The 17,316-nt window shown below is 47.3% G+C and overlaps 1 protein-coding gene across 2 annotated transcripts in view; it reads left to right on the plus strand.

Moving 5' to 3' along the window:
• The window catches only part of LOC124038175 (protein quaking-like), a 120,747-nt gene that overhangs the window by 57,677 nt on the left and 45,754 nt on the right, over positions 1 to 17,316 (plus strand). The window lies entirely within an intron of this gene.

Raw genomic sequence — 17,316 nt, forward strand, 5'->3', positions numbered from 1 at the left:
CGCTTTCTCTCTCGCCGCTCTCTCGCTCTCTCTCTCGCTCTCGCTCTCGCTCTCTCTCTCTCTCGCTCTCTGCTTTACACACGTACATAAGCACACAAACATAACCAACCACACAGGCCACGGTCCTTACAATAGCGTTCAGACAGACTCTGTCTTCAACTGCCCAAGGCCCTCTGGCTATTACAGTTATTATGACTATCAGAGTGGCTTCACACAGATCTACTCTACTCTAGTCCCATATCCACACTGCCTACTCAACATGCACAGCACATCGCTTCCACAGTTGCTCCCCTTCTCTGAGACACTGTGTGTGTGTGGCTGTGTGTGCGTATCTCTCACTCCCACTCACTCACTCACTCACTCACTCACTCACCACTCACTCACTCACTCACTCACACTCTCTCTCTCTCTCTCTCTCTCTCTCTCTCTCTCTCTCTCTCTCTCTCTCTCTCTCTCTCTCTCTCTCTCTCTCTCTCTCTCTACATCTCTCTGAGAGTCTGGGAATGACTTTCAAAGTTGCTCTGTTAAAGCAACACTGTGCATAGTTTACATACATATCAGTCTTGTTGTTTGTTGCATCAGTATTGCCACAGGTCTCAAAGCGACACTACAGTAGTTAACCGTGCAGCTAACCTTGAGCTCATTGCTTAGTGGTTTGAATTAGTGTGCTGAATCTTAAGGTTCCCTTAATTACTGCCTCCTCGTGGCATATATTCTGCCAGACAGCATGTCTGGCTCAGCAGGGACAATACACTGAGCAAACCAAAATAGGTTCTGTGAAAGTTCCTAGAACATTTGTTAGGTTGACACAAATGTTCTCATAAAACAAAAACTCTCCAGTTGTGCTGATTATGCACGATTGTAAAAACATTCGCCTGTGGTTGCAAGAACATTCCCAGAGCACGTTCCTTCTGTTCTTTAAAGGTTCCCAGAATGTTTCATTGGGTTGTGGGAACAGTCTGGTGGTGAATACAAAAGATCTGTTGTCAAAACACAGAAAATGTCCACAAAAACTTTACAATGGTTCTATTAGGTTGGAAAAATATGTTGCAAGATTCCCAGAACACTTCATTAAAATGTTTTTTTAGAAGTTCCTAAAACATTTGTTTAGGTTGTAGGAAAATAGTGGGGATATACAGTATACACTCAGTTGCCAGTCTATTAGGTACACCCATCTAGTACCGGGTCGGGCCCCGTTTGCCTCCAGAACAGCCTAAATTCTTCGGGGCATGGGTGTACAAGGTGTCGGAAACATTCCACAGTGATGTTGGTCCATGACATCAAGCAGTTGTTGCAGATTGGACGGCGTTATATTCACGCTGCGAACAGCCCGTTACATCTCATCCCAAAGATGCTCTATTGGATTTGGTCAGCAACAATGTTCAGATAAGCTGTGGCGTTCAATCATTGCTCAATTGGTATCAAGTGACCTGACGTGTGCCAGGAAAACATTCCCCACACCAGTACACCACCACCACCACCAGCCTGTACCTCTGACACCAGGCAGGATGGGTCCATGGACTCGTAATGCTTAAGCCAAATTCTGACTCTGCCATCAGCATGACACGACAGGAACCGTGATTAGTTGGACCAGGCAATGTTTTCTCCACTCTTCAATTGTCCGGTGTTGGTGATGGCGTGCCCACTGGAGCAGCTTCTTCTTGTGTTCAGCTGATAGGAGAGGAACCCGGCGCGGTCGTCTGCTGCAATAGCCCATCCATGACAGGGTTTGATGAGTTGTGCGTTCCGAGATGCCGGTCTGCACACCACTGTTGTACTGCACCATTATTTGTCTGCCTGTGATCCGCCTGTTAGCTTGCAAGATTCTAGCTATTGTCCTTCGAACCTCTCTCTGCCGACTGAATGTCTCTCCCCCGACTGAATGTCTCTCCTCCGACTGAACCTCTCTCTGCCGACTGAATGTCTCTCTGCCGACTGAATGTCTCTCCTCCGACTGAATGTCTCTCCTCCGACTGAATGTCTCTCATCCGACTGAATGTCTCTCATCCGACTGAATGTCTCTCCTCCGACTGAATGTCTCTCCCCGACTGAATGTTTCTCCTCCGACTGAATGTTTCTCCTCCGACTGAATGTCTCTCATCCGACTGAATGTCTCTCATCCGACTGAATGTCTCTCCCCGACTGAATGTCTCTCCCCCGACTGAATGTCTCTCCCCGACTGAATGTTTCTCCTCCGACTGAATGTCTCTCCCCCGACTGAATGTCTCTCCTCCGACTGATTGTCTCTCCTCCGACTGAATGTCTCTCCTCCGACTGAATGTCTCTCCTTCGACTGAATGTCTCTCCTCCGACTGAATGTCTCTCCCCCGACTGAATGTCTCTCCTCCGACTGAATGTCTCTCCTCCGACTGAATGTCTCTCCTCCGACTGAATGTCTCTCCCCCGACTGAATGTCTCTCCCCCCACTGAATGTCTCTCCTCCGACTGAATGTCTCTCCTCCGACTGAATGTCTCTCCCCCGACTGAATGTCTCTCCTCCGACTGAATGTCTCTCCTCCGACTGAATGTCTCTCCTCCGACTGAATGTCTCTCTTCCGACTGAATGTTTTTTATTTGTCGCATCATTCTCGATACACCCGAGAGACGCTGTCGTGCGTGAAAAGCCCAAGACGGCAGTCGTTTCTGAACTGCTGGATCCAACGTGCCTGGTACCAACGGTCGTGCCACGCTCAAAATTGCTTAGGTCACTCGTTTTGCCCATTTTAGCTTTCGATTGAACAGTAATTGAATGCCTTGATGTCTGTCTGCTTGCTTTATATAACACGCCAAGGCCATGTGGGGTGGTGTACCTAATAAACTGGCCACTGAGTGTACACAACAGGACAGATTTGGATGACATTCTTCCCATAATGATAATGTGTTATCTTACTGTTAAGTTAATTGCACAACAGTCCATGTAGCAACAGATATGGCAATTATCTGGAATCACATAAACATTTACTGTACAAACATATTTTTTCCATATTTTGTTGATAGTCACAAACAGGGATTGAATCTGGGAGTTTCTAAGCATTATCCCTGGAATGAATCCATTGCGTCACTGGGACTAACAAAAATATAAAGTTGTTGACAGCTTATCTCTGACTTCCAAGTCGTGGTCTTTGTCTTTGCAATGGAGAGGGTAAGTGAATCTAGAAAAATAGGTATGCTTTATTATTTCTTACTCTATCAGTCCTCTTTATATACTGTAATGTTGGGATGTTTTGACTTTTGTTTTCCCCAAAAACTTGACTTCAAAAATCATGTTAAGTCATTGCCTTGTTGATTGCGGTTAGGTCCACATGCAGTGCCTTCAGAAAGTATTCACACCCCTTGACTTTTTCCACATTTTGTTGTGTTACAAAGTGGGATTAAAATGGATTTCTTTGTCATTTTATGTCAATGATCTACACAAAATGGTGTGTAACGTCAAAGAAAAATTCTAGTATACATTTTACATTAATATATCTAGATTACATGTTAGAATTACCTTTGTCAGCAATTGCAGCTGTGAGCCTTTCTGGGCAAGTCTCTAATAGCTTTCTATACCTGGATTGCGCAACATTTGCGCATTTTTCTTTTCTGAATTATTCAAGCTCTGTCAAATTGGTTGTTGATCAATGATAGACAACCATTTTCAGGTTTTGCCATAGATCTTCAAGTAGATTTAAGTCAACAATGTAACTCTGTCATGCAGGTGAAAGAGGACCCAAAAGCGACTTGGCGAAAACAGAGTCTTTAATCCAGTAAAGTAAATACAAACAAAAAACACAACTTTCACTCGAAATGACGAGGACAAACTGGAGACTCGATCTTGAACAGCAGGTGAACAGCAGGTTGCCTCGGGAAGGCACTTGAACCAGACAGACTCAGACACCTGCTCACCACGCAGCATCTGAGGAAAACACGACACGACAGGGCGATACACAAACACAGCACGGTGAATTCTAGACAAGGAACCGACAGGACAGGAACGGAACACAAAGGAAGAAATAGGGACTCTAATCAGGGATCGGAACAGGTGTGGATCGGGAACAGGTGTGGGATCGGGAAAGGATCGGGAACAGGTGTGGGAAGACTAAATGATTGATTAGGGAATAGGAACAGCTGGGGGCAGGAACGGAACGATAGAGAGAAGAGAGAGCGAGAGAGTGAGAGAGGAGGGGGAGAGGGATAGAAAGAGGGAAAGAACCTAATAAGACCAGCAGAGGGAAACGAATAGAATGGGAAGCACAGGGACAAGACAAGATAATAAATGACAAACATGACAGTACCCCCCCCACTCACCGAGCGCCTCCTGGCGCACTCGAGGAGGAATCCTGGCGGCAACGGAGGAAATCATCAATGAGTGAACGGTCCAGCACGTCCCGAGACGGAACCCAACTCCTCTCCTCAGGACCGTAACCCTCCCAATCCACTAAGTATTGGTGACCCCGTCCCCGAGAACGCATGTCCATGATCTTATGTACCTTGTAAATAGGTGCGCTCGACAAGGACGGGAGGGGGGAGGGAAGACGAACGGGGGTGCGAAGAAAGGGCTTAACACAGGAGACATGGAAGACAGGATGGACGCGACGAAGATGTCGCGGAAGAAGCAGTCGCACAGCGACAGGATTGACGACCTGGGAGACACGGAACGGACCAATGAACAGCGGAGTCAACTTACGAGAAGCTGTCGTAAGAGGAAGGTTGCAGTGGAAAGCCACACTCTCTGGCCGCAACAATACCTTGGACTCTTAATCCTGCGTTTATTGGCGGCTCTCACAGTCTGTGCCCTGTAACGGCAAAGTGCAGACCTCACCCTCCTCCAGGTGCGCTCACAACGTTGGACAAACGCTTGAGCGGAGGGAACGCTGGACTCGGCAAGCTGGGATGAGAACAGAGGAGGCTGGTAACCCAGACTACTCTGAAACGGAGATAACCCGGTAGCAGACGAAGGAAGCGAATTGTGAGCGTATTCTGCCCAGGGGAGCTGTTCTGCCCAAGACGCAGGGTTTCTGAAAGAAAGGCTGCGTAGTATGCGACCAATCGTCTGATTGGCCCTCTCTGCTTGACCGTTAGACTGGGGATGAAACCCGGAAGAGAGACTGACGGACGCACCAATCAAACGACAGAACTCCCTCCAAAACTGTGACGTGAATTGCGGGCCTCTGTCTGAAACGGCGTCTAACGGGAGGCCATGAATTCTGAATACATTCTCGATAATGATTTGTGCCGTCTCCTTAGCGGAAGGAAGTTTAGCGAGGGAATGAAATGTGCCGCCTTAGAGAACCTATCGACAACCGTAAGAATCACAGTCTTCCCCGCAGACAAAGGCAGACCGGTAATGAAGTCTAGGGCGATGTGAGACCATGGTCGAGAAGGAATGGGGAGCGGTCTGAGACGACCGGCAGGAGGAGAGTTACCCGACTTAGTCTGCGCGCAGTCCGAACAAGCAGCCACGAAACGGCGCGTGTCACGCTCCTGAGTCGGCCACCAAAAGCGCTGGCGAATAGACGCAAGAGTGCCTCGAACACCGGGATGACCACCTAACTTGGCAGAGTGAGCCCACTGAAGAACAGCCAGACGAGTGGAAACAGGAACGAAAAGGAGGTTACTAGGACAAGCGCGCGGCGACGCAGTGTGCGTGAGTGCTTGCTTAACCTGTCTTTCAATTCCCCAGACTGTTAACCCGACAACACGCCCATAAGGAAGAATCCCTCGGGATCAGTAGAAGCCACAGAAGAACTAAACAGACGGGATAAGGCATCAGGCTTGGTGTTCTTGCTACCGGACGGTAAGAAATCACAAACTCGAAACGAGCGAAAAACAACGCCCAACGAGCTTGACGGGCATTAAGTCGTTTGGCAGAACGGATGTACTCAAGGTTCTTATGGTCTGTCCAAACGACAAAAGGAACGGTCGCCCCCTCCAACCACTGTCGCCATTCGCCTAGGGCTAAGCGGATGGCGAGCAGTTCACGGTTACCCACATCATAGTTGCGCTCAGATGGCGACAGGCGATGAGAAAAATAAGCGCAAGGATGAACCTTATCGTCAGACTGGAAGCGCTGGGATAGAATGGCTCCCACGCCTACCTCTGAAGGTCAACCTCGACAATGAATTGTCTAGTGACGTCAGGAGTAACGAGGATTGGAGCGGACGTAAACGTTCTTTTAGAAGATCAAAAGCTCCCTGGGCGGAACCGACCACTTAAAACACGTCTTGACAGAAGTAAGAGCTGTGAGAGGGGCAGCAACTTGACCGAAATTACAGAATGAAACGCCGATAGAAATTAGCGAAACCTAAAAAAGCGCTGCAACTCGACACGTGACCTTGAACGGGCCAATCACTGACAGCTTGGACCTTAGCGGAATCCATCTGAATGCCTTCAGCGGAAATAACGGAACCGAGAAAAGTAACGGAGGAGACATGAAAAGAGCACTTCTCAGACTTTACGTAGAGACAATTCTCTAAAAGGCGCTGTAGAACACGTCGAACGTGCTGAACATGAATCTCGAGTGACGGAGAAAAAATCAGGATATCGTCAAGATAGACAAAAACAAAGATGTTCAGCATGTCTCTCAGAACATCATTAACTAATGCCTGAAAACAGCTGGCGCATTGGCGAGACCAAACGGCAGAACCCGGTACTCAAAATGCCCTAACGGAGTGTTAAACGCCGTTTTCCACTCGTCCCCCTCTCTGATGCGCACGAGATGGTAAGCGTTACGAAGGTCCAACTTAGTAAAGCACCTGGCTCCCTGCAGAATCTCGAAGGCTGATGACATAAGGGGAAGCGGATAACGATTCTTAACCGTTATGTCATTCAGCCCTCGATAATCCACGCAGGGGCGCAGAGTACCGTCCTTCTTCTTAACAAAAAGAACCCCGCCCCGGCCGGAGAGGAAGAAGGCACTATGGTACCGGCGTCAAGAGACACAGACAAATAATCCTCGAGAGCCTTACGTTCGGGAGCCGACAGAGAGTATAGTCTACCCCGAGGAGGAGTGGTCCCCGGAAGGAGATCAATACTACAATCATACGACCGGTGAGGAGGAAGGGAGTTGGCTCGGGACCGACTGAAGACCGTGCGCAGATCATGATATTCCTCCGGCACTCCTGTCAAATCGCCAGGTTCCTCCTGAGAAGTAGGGACAGAAGAAACGGGAGGGATGGCAGACATTAAACACTTCACATGACAAGAAACGTTCCAGGATAGGATAGAATTACTAGACCAATTAATAGAAGGATTATGACATACTAGCCAGGGATGACCCAAAACAACAGGTGTAAACGGTGAACGGAAAATCAAAAAAGAAATAGTCTCACTGTGGTTACCAGATACTGTGAGGGTTAAAGGTAGTGTCTCAAATCTGATACTGGGAAGATGACTACCATCTAAGGCGAACATGGGCGTAGGCTTCTCTAACTCTCTGAAAGGAATGTCATGTTTCCGAACCCATGCTTCGTCCATGAAACAACCCTCAGCCCCAGAGTCTATCAAGGCACTACATGTAGCACCCGAACCGGTCCAGCGTAGATGGACCGACAAAGTAGTACAGGATCTTGATGGAGAGACTTGAGTAGTTGCGCTCACCTGTAGCCCTCCGCTTACAGATGAGCTCTGGCTTTTACTGGACAAGAATTAACAAAATGTCCAGCAACTCCGCAATAGAGGCACAGGCGGTTGGTGATCCTCCGTTCCCTCTCCTTAGTCGAGATGCGAATCCTCCCAGCTGCATGGGCTCAGACTCTGAGCCAGAGGAGGAGATGGTTGCGATGCGGAGCAGGGAAACACCGTTGATGCGAGCTCTCTTCCACGAGCCCGGTGACGAAGATCTACCCGTCGTTCTATGCGGATGGCGAGAGCAATCTCCACATCTGAAGGAACCTCCCGGGAGAGAATCTCATCCTTAACCACTGCGTGGAGTCCCTCCAGAAAACGAGCGAGCAGCGCCGGCTCGTTCCACTCACTAGAGGCAGCAAGAGTGCGAAACTCAATAGAATAATCCGTTATGGACCGTTCACCTTGGCATAAGGAAGCCAGGGCCCTAGAAGCCTCCCTACCAAAAACTGAACGGTCAAAAACCCGAATCATCTCCTCTTTAAAGTTCTGGAACTTGTTAGAGCAATCAGCCCTTGCCTCCCAGATAGCTGTGCCCCATTCTCGAGCCCGGCCAGTAAGGAGTGAAATGACGTAAGCAACCCGAGCTCTCTCTCTAGAGTATGTGTTGGGTTGGAGAGAGAACACAATCTCACACTGCGTGAGAAAGGAGCGGCACTCAGTGGGCTGCCCGGAGTAGCAAGGTGGGTTATTAACCCTAGGTTCTGGAGGCTCGGCAGGCCAGGAAGTAACAGGTGGCACGAGACGTAGATTCTGGAACTGTCCAGAGAGGTCGGAAACCTGAGCGGCCAGGTTCTCCACGGCATGGCGAGCAGCAGACAATTCCTGCTCGTGTCTGCCGAGCATGGCTCCTTGGATCTCGACGGCAGTGTAACGAGCGTCTGAAGTCGCTGGGTCCATTCCTTGGTCGGTTCCTTCTGTCATGCAGGTGAAAGAGGACCCAAAAGCGACTTGGCGAAAACAGAGTCTTTAATCCAGTAAAGTAAATACAAACAAAAAACACAACTTTCACTCGAAATGACGAGGACAAACTGGAGACTCGATCTTGAACAGCAGGTGAACAGCAGGTTGCCTCGGGAAGGCACTTGAACCAGACAGACTCAGACACCTGCTCACCACGCAGCATCTGAGGAAAACACGACACGACAGGGCGATACACAAACACAGCACGGTGAATTCTAGACAAGGAACCGACAGGACAGGAACGGAACACAAAGGAAGAAATAGGGACTCTAATCAGGGGAAAGGATCGGGAACAGGTGTGGGAAGACTAAATGATTGATTAGGGAATAGGAACAGCTGGGAGCAGGAACGGAACGATAGAGAGAAGAGAGAGCGAGAGAGTGAGAGAGGGAGGGGAGAGAGAGGGATAGAAAGAGGGAAAGAACCTAATAAGACCAGCAGAGGGAAACGAATAGAATGGGAAGCACAGGGACAAGACAAGATAATAAATGACAAAACATGACAAACTCGTCCACTCAGGAACATTCACGGTCTTCTTGGTAAGCAACTCCAGTGTATATTTGACCTTGTGTTTTAGGTTATTGTCCTGCTGAAAGGTGAATTCATCTCCCAGTGTCTGGTGGAAAGCAGGCTGACCCAGGCTTTCCTCTAGGATTTTCCTTGTGCTTAGCTCCATCCCGTTTCTTTTTTATCCTGAAAAACTCCCCAGTCCTTAACGATTACAAGCCCACCCATAACATGATGCAGCCACCACTATACTTGAAACTATGGAGGGTGGTACTCAGTAATGTGTTGTATTGGATTTGCCCCAAAATAACACTTTGTATTCAGGACAGAAAGTGAATTGCTTTGCCATGTTTTTCTTTGCAATATTACTTTACTGCCTTGTTGCAAACAGGATGCATGTTTTGGTAATATTTTTATTCTGTACAGGCTTCCTTCTTTTCACTCTGTAAATTCAACAATGTTGTTGATCCATTCTCAGTTTTCTCCTATCAGAGCCTTTAAACTCTGTAACTGTTTTAAAGTCACCATTGGCCTCATTGTGAAATCCCTGCGTGGTTTCTTTCCTCTCCGGCAACTGAGTGAGGAAGGACGCCTGTATCCTTGTAGTGACTGGGTGTATTGATACGCCTTCCAAAGAATAATAATAGCTTCACCATGCTCAAAGGGATATTCAATGTCTGCTCTTTTTATTTTTACCAATTGACCAATTATTGGTGCCCTTCTTTGCAAGGCATTGATAAACCTCCCTGGTCTTTGTGGTTGAATCTGTTTGAAAGTCACTGCTCGACTGAGGGACCTTACAGATCATTTTATGTGTGGGGTACAAAGATGAGGTAGTCATTCAAAAATCGTGTTAAACACTATTATTACACACAGAGGGAGTCCATGCAACTTATTATGTTACTTGTTAAGCAAATTATTACTCCTGAATTTATTTAGGCTTGCCATAACAAAGCGGTCAAATACTTATTTACTCAATTAATTTGTCAAAATGTCTAAAAACACTAATCCACTTGGGCATCATGGGGTATTGAGTGTAGGCTAGTGACAAAACAAATATAAATGTCATCCATTTTAAATTCAGGCTGTAACAAGGAGTGTGAATACATTCTGAAAGGCACTGTAGATGTGCATATATATATATACTAAGATATACACTGAAAATATATACACTATATATATATATATATATACTAAGATAAACACTGAAAATATATACACTATATATATATATATACTAAGATATACACTGAGCGTACAAAACATTAGGAACACCTGCCCTTTCCAAGATATAGACTGACCAGGTGAATCCAGGTGCAAGCTATGATCCCATCCATTAGTGTATATTGGGGGGAGGAGACAGGTTAAAGAAGGATTTTTAAGCCTTGAGACATGGATTGTGTATGTGTGCCATTTAGTGGGTGAGTGAGAAAGACAAAGGATTTAAGTACCTTTGAACGGGGTGTATGGTAGTAGGTGCCAGGCGCACCGGTTGAATGTGTCAAGAACTGCAATGCTGCTTGGGTTTTACGCACAGCGGTTTCCCGTGTGTATCAAGAATGGTCCACCACCCGAAGGACATCCAGCCAATGTGGCACAACTGTGGGAATCATTTGAGTCAACAGGGGCCAGCATCCCTGTGGAACGCCTTCGAGACCTTGTCGTCTGACGAATTGAGGCTGTTCTCAGGGCAAACGGGGATACAACTCAATATTAGGAATGTGTGTTCCTAATGCTTTGTACACTCAGTGTATAGCCATAGTTTGGATCATAATTGGAGAATTTCAGTACGAAGGAAATCCACTAGAAACATTAGGATCCTGTTGGCGCAACAGACTACAAGGCTTGCAGATCACAGGTTCAACTCTGCTTGACGACCATTCTTTAAAAAAGCTATAGCAAAGTTTGGACAATACCCTCATAAAATATAATGATGTAAGAACATGGAGATGCCATTTCTTTAGAAGTTTGGCAACTTCATATAATAATGTCACATTACACGTCAACATTGGCAGAACATTGCAGCAATGCCTCTAGAACTACTTCCGTTTATCGTCGGAGGTGAGTTTTTAGAGCAATTCTGTATCGTCATGCCATAACCTTACAAAACTTGACAATCGTCTCGCAGGAATGTTTGTTGTCATACAGTAGGCGTTAGTAGTAATATCTCCAACATTAACGGAATATTCCAGGGAGTTTTTTACTTGTTTTTATTAATAACTCCAGGTAATGTAATCAGAACCGCCATGTCATAATGCCACAACTATAAAAAGCAAAGAAGAGCTGCTGTAATCTAGGAGCTCACATGCAATACTTTTAATAGCCAATGTTTCGACAGCCAAGCTGTCTTCACACTGTAACTTTATGAGACCATTGGAGGAATGTTCCCTGCTTGTTGTTATGAGTGTTTTTGAGTATCATATCCATCAGCGTTAGCAGAACGTTCCTGCAATGTTTCGTCTTAACCACTTCTCTTGCTCCAACATCTTGTCTAAGAACATCACCGGAACGTGTTATTACATGCCCAGGCAACCTCGTAACAACGCGATTGAAATGTTTGTGGGGGCGTTATTGTCCTAATGTTGGCTTCAAACCTAACTAGAACATCGTGGGAATGTTGGCTAATGTTCCCGGTTTGCTGGGCTGTTTGTTGTTATCAATATACACCCTTGGAATGTTCTCTATTCATTCTCTTGGGTATTATTCCTACGCTTGTGGAAGGCGGCCCCTGTGTTCTCCCGCTCCACAAAGGTGGCGATCCCTGCGATCTTAATGATTATCATCTTAAAACGTTCACGTTTAGCGAAAACATTTGAATTCTCAGCTGCAGCCTTTTTTTAGAGGGTTAATGCATTCTGAATGCTCACTAGTCAGGCTTTAGACCAGGCCACAGCACCATCTCGGCTGCCTCTCTAGTCATAAATTACACAGTTAATGCGCTAGACAGGAAACGGCACTGCGATGCCCTTCGTATTGATCTGTCGAAAGCATTCGATACGGTTGATCACGCACTCCTGTTGCGGAGGCTATCCAAAATTGTTGACCTTAATCTAGTACAATGGAGGAGCGAAAACCCACAGACACTCGGCCCTCCGTGGAATGAGGTTTGACACGTGGTCCAGACCAAGCGGCCTGCGGCTGGTTAAAAATGACCTGCACAACAAAAGTCAATGTACATCTGCTGATGGAGTTCAGTCTAAAGGAGTGCCACAAGGCTCAATACTAGTCCCTTTACTATTTACATAAATTATTTGTCCCTGAATAATAATAATAACTGGTACCTACATCTCTATGTGGATGACACAATTATTTATTCCTGTGCGCCCTTAGTGCAGCAGGAAACGCCCAATGATCTTAAATGTTGTTTAAACCAAGTTTATGTTGTTCTCCAGGTCTTGTGAAATTGACCCTAAAGATCTGTGTCGCTGCACCTTGAAGGGGGCCCAAATTGAGCAAGTCCCTCTTAATTATTTATGTATTTGGACTGATAATGAGCTGTCTTTTAAAACACACGTTGAAAAACGAACAAAGAAGCTGACAATTTAGATCGGTTTCCTCTATAGAAATAAATCTTGCCTTACTTTTGAACCAGGAGGAAGATTGTTCAAGCGTTGCTCATCCTCATCATACTTGACTATGGTGATATCATCTACATGCACGCAGCAGCCTCTGTTTTGAAACCTTTAGATTCAATCTATCACACAGCCCTGCGTTTTATCATTGGAGAAAATGTTTGTACACGTCATTGCCTTTTATATACTGCAGTTGGCTGGGAGTCTGACTACCAGAAGGGCCCAACATGGGCTGCTATTTGTTTATAAAGCAGTTCTCCAGAAACTCCCTAACTACCTCAACTCACTTCTTAATTGGAAATCCAGCCACCACCCGACTCGCTCTCAAGACTGGCTGGTTCTAAAAGTCTCCACGGAGTCCGGGAAGATTGGCTTTAGTTATTGTGTCCCTAGTGCATGGTATAACCTGCAGGCCACTTTGAGGCTTGACTCTCTGGTCTCGACGGAATGTGGTGAAGGAGAACTGCATTTTTTTGATTGATGTTTTTGATGTGATATTAGGTGTGTTGAAATTGTGAATTGATAGTGTTGTTTTGATACTGATTATGTTGGTTTGTTGTTCCCAGGGCACTCTTGAAAATGAGTCCCTGGTTTCAATGCGTTTCCCCCGGTTAAGTAAAGACAACAAATAATATACATATGAAAAAAAAAATGGATTGTTTGTTAGGCCTGTACAGGATCTTAATTCGACCACTCAGTTGCAGGATACATTGTCCTGCCTGGTGTATTCAAGGTTTTAAAATGCTTCTGAAGTTGTCATTTCCACTTTAAAATGTCAGACTTGATTTGCTCTAACGGAAAATGGATCAAAAATGTCCATTAATGAATAATCCACATAGTAATTCACACTTCCTGTTGCTGCAGGATTATTTATCAAATGGAGAGCCTATACCTGGGTAGGGTGTCTCGGATGAAATGTCCACTAATGTTAGCAGAACGTTCCAGCAATGTTTTCTCAGAGCCAATTTGAATTCAACCCAGACATGATTTGCTGAAGAATGTTTAAGGAATGTTATTGGAGCAATCATGCCGTAACGTCACACTATAACTTTGCGAGAGCGTTGTGGGAATGCTCCCTGCTTGTTGTCATGGGTCGTTTTGAATAACATTTCCATCAACATTAGCAGAACGTTCCGATTTAATGTTTTTCTCAGAACCATTTCTATTTGCTCTCACATTTTGTTGCGGCAGAGTGTTCTACAAACATTACTGGTCCGTTGTGTTATTACGTTACCTGGAAACCGAATGAGAACATTTGGAGAATGTTCTGCGGTTGGCTGTTAACATTTTTAGTGAACGTAAGGAGGACATTCCAAGGATATTTCATTTAAAACATTTTCTGGGAAAAAAACAAACGTTGTTATTAGGATATTAGCATGTCTTAGATCAAACCCTAACTATAACTTATATATATATGTAATATATGCCATTTTAGCAGACGCTTTTATCCAAAGCGACTTACAGTCATGTGTGCATACATTCTACGTATGGGTGGTCCCGGGATCGAACCCACTACCCTGGCGTTACAAGCGCCATGCTCTACCAACTGAGCTACAGAAGGACCCTTCATGGGAATCTAATGTTCTTGGGATGTTTCCAGTTTGCTGGGTAGGGACAAAAGTCGAGTTTGTTTAAGCTTCGAGAGTATGAAAATACATGTGTTGTTTTGTTTGCCTTTCCATAGAGAAGTAAACTGCTATGTACACATCCTATGCGCACGGACTTTCATCTGTCAACACACTTTTATGAGCCAACTGGTAATGTGAGTTTGCATCTGTGTGTTTGTGTACATTCTGTGTGCTTGCATCGTATGGGAGTGTGTGTGTGTGGGGGGGGGGGTATCGTATGGGAGTGTCTGTGTGTGGGGGGTATCGTATGGGAGTGAGTGTGTGTGTGGGGGGTATCGTATGGGAGTGTGTGTGTGTGTGTGTGTGTGTGTGTGTGTGTGTGTGTGTGTGTGTGTGTGTGTGTGTGTGTGTGTGTGTGTGTGTGTGTGTGTGTGTGTGTGTGTGTGTGTGTGTGTGTGTGTGTGTGTGTGTGTGTGTCGTATGGGGAGGGGTAGGGGGGTATAATCCTTATTGCGGACAGAGTTCCGGTTCTGTGCTGGAATGTTGCAAACGAGAGGGCTGGAACAATAGCCACACAGCCTGACCCTGGATGTGTCGTTCCTCATAAATCCTTTGACAAGGAGCCTCATTTAGCAGACGCTCATATCCAGAGAGAGAGAGATGGTGTAGAAGAATGTTCCGTCTTAAAAGCTTTCAACAGTAGCAGGTTGAACCAGCCTGACTGAGCCATGTATCCGGAGTTGTACATTCCTTTTCCTTTTGGAGAAAACCCACTGCCTTTAAACCGTTGACACTGTTCCACTGACATGAGGAGCCCAGTCACTGTTCATCTCTCTTCTCGTTTCTCCGCCCTCACTTTCCCCGACTATTACAGATGCCGCCACTCACTGCAATAGCTCCCAACTTTGATTCGGAGTGGAGGTGTTTCATCTTGACAAGCCTCTCTGTATAGTACACTCCCTCATTGTGAAACTAGAGACCCGTCTTTACATCTCATTATTCGACAGCAACCTCAGCGGGTCATCAGAAACCGGGTCTTCAACCTAGCTTCCTTTTGCGCCCGCTGTGTTCGGTTTCTTCACAGTGACTCAATGACGGAAATAAATTATTAGGAACGGTGCCAAGAAGAGATAAATAATGTAATGGCTTTTAGCTGTTCACATGCCTGTGTGCGCGCACGCACACACACACACACGCACACACATGCCAGCACGCACGCACACACACGCACACACACCAGCACACACACACACACACACACACACACACACACACACACACACACACACACACACACACACACACACACACACACACACACACACACACACACACACACACACACACACACACACACACACACACACACACACACACACACACCTAGTCACATAGTCATATGCACGCTCACACACAGGCACATACAGACACACTCGCACTTGCACACGCACACGTTTTAGAGCTAGGATATACCCACCAGCCCACCTTCCTAAGTAGCCTGTACCACCCTCTAAGTTCCCATAGACCCCCGCCCACCTCCCTCCTCAGTTCCCCTGTCTCCACTCTGCCCAATTAGTCTTCCTTTGTTCTGTCATATTGGCCCGCGCTACTGTGTTCTCCCGCACTGTTCTTTTGTGGGGCTGACTGATTCCTTCAGGGGAGGCATTATTGCCTGGGTTAGGATTACAAAAGAGCTGGCCCATGGATTTATGGTAATTAATTATGTTTATGGTCCATGGCAGTGGAGAGAGAGAGCAGAGAGAGCAGAGAGCAGAGAGCAGAGAGGCAGGGAGCAGAGAGGCAGAGAGTGGGCAGAGAGTGGGCAGAGAGGGAAGAGAACGGGCAGAGAGGGAGAGAGCGGGCAGAGAGGGAGAGAGCGGGCAGAGAGGGAGAGAGCGGGCAGAGAGGGAGAGAGCGGGCAGAGAGGGAGAGAGCGGGCAGAGAGGGAGAGAGCGGGCAGAGAGATGCAGAGAGAGAGGGCAGAGAGGGAGAGAGAGGGCAGAGAGGAGAGAGCGAGCAGAGAGGGAGAAAGCGGCAGAGAGGGAGAGAGCGGGCAGAGAGGCAGAGAGAGAGGGGCAGAGAGGGAGAGAGCGGGCAGAGAGAGCAGAGAGAGAGAGGGCAGAGAGGGAGAGAGCGGGCAGAGAGGGAGAGAGCGGGCAGAGAGATGCAGAGAGAGAGAGGGCAGAGAGGGAGAGAGAGGGCAGAGAGGGAGAGAGCGAGCAGAGAGAAAGCGGGCAGTGAGGGAGAGAGCGGGCAGAGAGATGCAGAGAGAGAGGGGCAGAGAGGGAGAGAGCGGGCAGAGAGATGCAGAGAGAGAGAGGGCAGAGAGGGAGAGAGCGAGCAGAGAGGGAGAGAGCGGGCAGAGAGGGAGAGAGCGGGCAGAGAGGGAGAGAGCGGGCAGAGAGGGAGAGAGCGGGCAGAGAGGAGAGAGCGGGCAGAGAGGCAGAGAGAGCGGGCAGAGAGGGAGAGAGCGGGCAGTGAGGGAGAGAGCGGGCAGGAGCAGTGAGGGAGAGAGCGGGCAGTGAGGGAGAGAGCGGGCAGAGAGGCAGAGAGCGGGCAGAGAGGGAGAGAGCGGGCAGAGGGAGAGCAGGGCAGAGAGCAGAGAGAGAGGGCAGAGAGAGAGAGAGAGCAGAGAGAGAGAGGGCAGAGAGACAGAGAGAGGGCAGAGAGATGCAGAGAGAGAGAGCAGAGAGAGAGAGAGCAGAGAGTGGGGGCAGAGAGACAGAGAGAGGGCAGATGTTTTTCAGATAGCCAGAGAGAGGTGCAGAGAGAGAGAGTGTGGGGTGTGTGGGAGAGACAGAGAGACAGAGAGAGGGCAGATGTTTTTTCATACTTGTGTGTGTGTGTGTGTGTGTGTGTGCGTGTGTGCGTGTTGAGCCGACTTCCACCGGACTTCTGATGTACCCCGTGTCAGATCCAACCCCGCCCCCCTCCACATATACACACACATCCGTCCACCCCTCTGAACCTCTTTTGGTAGTGTTGCTCGGGCTTTTCCTGGATGTTATTGATGGTGTGTTTGTGGGTGGGCTGGTCTGTGACAGCTAGACGCTGGGGATCCATTTTTTTGGTGCTTGTAATAGGAGATAAATCAAGTCGGG

The sequence above is a fragment of the Oncorhynchus gorbuscha genome, linkage group LG06 (assembly GCF_021184085.1).
Source record: "Oncorhynchus gorbuscha isolate QuinsamMale2020 ecotype Even-year linkage group LG06, OgorEven_v1.0, whole genome shotgun sequence".
Classification (NCBI taxonomy): domain Eukaryota; kingdom Metazoa; phylum Chordata; class Actinopteri; order Salmoniformes; family Salmonidae; genus Oncorhynchus; species Oncorhynchus gorbuscha.